The sequence below is a fragment of the Acanthopagrus latus genome, unplaced genomic scaffold (assembly GCF_904848185.1).
Source record: "Acanthopagrus latus isolate v.2019 unplaced genomic scaffold, fAcaLat1.1, whole genome shotgun sequence".
In the NCBI taxonomy this organism is placed as follows: domain Eukaryota; kingdom Metazoa; phylum Chordata; class Actinopteri; order Spariformes; family Sparidae; genus Acanthopagrus; species Acanthopagrus latus.
In genome coordinates this window covers 242,501-245,543 of record NW_023504064.1, presented here as the reverse complement: position 1 = coordinate 245,543, position 3,043 = coordinate 242,501, and positions in this window count along the sequence as shown.

The following is a 3,043-nucleotide window of genomic DNA, read 5'->3' as shown; positions in this document are numbered from 1 at the left end:
ACAGACCGATATAGAGAGAGAGAGAGATAGACAGATAGAGAGAGACAGATAGAGAGAGAGAGACAGATAGATAGAGAGAGAGAGAGAGGCAGAGAGACAGAGAGAGAGAGAGAAAGACAGAGAGATAGAGAGACAGGGAGAGACAGAGACAGAGACAGACAGATAGAGAGAGAGAGAGACAGAAAGATAGAGAGAGGAAGACAGATACAGACAGACAGAGACAGACAGATAGAGAAAGAGAGAGAGACAGACAGATAGAGACAGACAGATGAAGAGAGATATATGCATAGACAGACAGATAGAGAGAGAGAGACAGACAGACTGTTTGTGCTTGCCCAGCTGATCTCGGGTGCCACGGTGATCGTGCTGACCCCCCCCCCCCCCCCCGCTAACGGACTGGGGACAGCTGTTTTCTCAGCCCTTTCAGCCTCACATGCAGGACGTCAAACTGGTGCTATATATTCAAAACCATACATGATAGCACCAAAATTTTTTCACGATCAAGCCAGAAATGCCTTAAAGAACACGCTCACCAAGTTTCGTGGTCCTCGTGTCCGAAATGTGGTAACACAAGCGAGTTGAAAAAGGGTGCAGTTTCGAAAATCCTCTTCCCGATTAACATTGGAGTAAATGGAGCCAGTGAGAGCTCCTCTGGTCGGTCAGAGGCAGATAATTCAAAAACCGTAAATCCGACCGAAAAAGCGGACACATTGTGAGAGAGAAGACAAGTGTGGCTACAACTCTGGAAAATATCACTGTTTTTGAGCGTAATTTGTGGCCGGGATCGTCACGGAAAGAGAAAATTTCTGAGGTTTTTTTTGAGTCTCTCTCACTCTGTCAGTTGGTCTCCTGCACTCTGCTGCGCGAACATTCCGCCATACACACTCATTGAAAACCCTGAATTTTCCCCAAATCACTCATCATCGTTAAAGGGTCAGAGTTCAAAAACTATACATTGTAGGAAAAAAGTTCAAATACAACTTAAATAGACAAGACCTGTGCCTACGTTTTAAAGTTAGAATGGTGTTTCTAGGCGAATGTATGCCCGAGCAGGAGATGTTTGAAAAACGTTGCAAATTTGCGACATTTTTGACCTTGTCCCATTCATTCCTTATGGGAAATTTTTCGCAGTTTTTCGCGTCTTACGACGCGAAAAATTCGTATTTCAAAAATCTGAATGATAGCATACCGAGTCAGATCGAGACGCACGTTTTGGTATATTTTTGTGTGGGTGCGACAAACGGTGCGGGACTAGTTAAGTGCCAAAAAAGAGCGGGAGGATGAAAAATATTATTATTAAGAAGAGGCGCGAGCAATAGTAATAGTGGGCTGTGCTCCGCACAGCCCACTATGGACACCCTATAGCAGAGCTATAGAGGTGTCCATAGTGGGCTGGCGAGCACAGCCCACTAATAACTAGACAATTCCCCGCCGGGGAATCGCGAGAGTGGGCTGTGCGCTTTGCCCCGTGACGAAGAAACTATGAAAGCTAGAGCAAAAGTTGAATTCCACGTTGATAATTTGGACTTGTATCTACATTTTAAAGTTCGAATGGTGTTCCTAGGTCAATGTATGCCAGAGAGAGAGAGAGAGAGAGAGGCAGACAGACAGATAGACAGATAGAGAGAGAGAGAGAGACAGAGACAGAGACAGACAGACAGATAGAGAGAGAGAGAGAGATATATGTATAGACAGACAGATAGAGAGAGAGAGATAGAGACAGACAGATAGAGAGAGAGAGAGATAGACAGGTAGAGAGAGAGAGAGAGACAGAGAGAGACAGATAGAGAGAGAGACAGACAGACAGATAGAGATATATGTATAGACAGACAGATAGAGAGAGAGAGATAGAAAGATAGAGAGAGAGAGACAGAGAGAGAGAAGGACAGACAGAGAGAGAGAGAGAGAGAGACAGATAGATAGAGAGACAGAGGCAGAGAGAGAGAAGGACAGACAGAGAGAGAGAGAGAGAAAGACAGAGATAGAGAGACAGGGAGAGACAGAGACAGACAGATAGAGAGAGAGAGAGAGAGACAGAAAGATAGAGAGAGAGAGGCAGACAGATACAGTCAGACAGAGACAGACAGAGAGAGAGAGAGACAGACAGATAGAGACAGACAGATAGAGAGAGATAGAGAGAGACAGATAGAGAGAGACAGACAGTCAGATAGAGAGAGAGAGAGACAGACAGATAGAGACAGACAGATAAAGAGAGATATATGCATAGACAGACAGATAGAGAGAGAGAGACAGACAGACAGATAGAGATATATGTATAGACAGACAGATAGAGAGAGAGAGATAGAAAGATAGAGAGAGAGAGACAGAGAGAGAGAAGGACAGACAGAGAGAGAGAGAGAGAAAGACAGAGAGATAGAGAGACAGGGAGAGACAGAGACAGACAGATAGAGAGAGAGAGAGACAGAAAGATAGAGAGAGAGAGGCAGACAGATACAGTCAGACAGAGACAGACAGATAGAGAGAGAGAGAGACAGACAGATAGAGACAGACAGATAGAGAGAGATAGAGAGAGACAGATAGAGAGAGACAGACAGTCAGATAGAGAGAGAGAGAGACAGACAGATAGAGACAGACAGATAAAGAGAGATATATGCATAGACAGACAGATAGAGAGAGAGAGACAGACAGACTGTCTGTGCTTGCCCAGCTGATCTCGGTTGCCACGGTGATCGTTGCCGACCCCCCCCCCCTGCTCCCCGGTAACGGACTGGGACTGCTGTTTCTCAGCCCTTTCAGCCTCACATGCAGGACGTCAAACTGGTGCTACATATTCAAAACCATACATGATAGCAGCAAAATTTTTTCACGGTCAAGCCAGAAATGCCTTAAAGAGCACGCTCACCAAGTTTCATGGTCCTGGTGTCAGAAATGTGGAAATGCCAGCGAGTTGAAAAAGGGTGCAGTTTCGAAAATCCTCTTCCCGATTAACATTGGAGTAAATGGAGCCAGTGAGAGCTACTCTGGTCGGTCAGAGGCCGATAATTCAAAAACCGTAAATCCGACCGAAAAAGTGGACGCATTG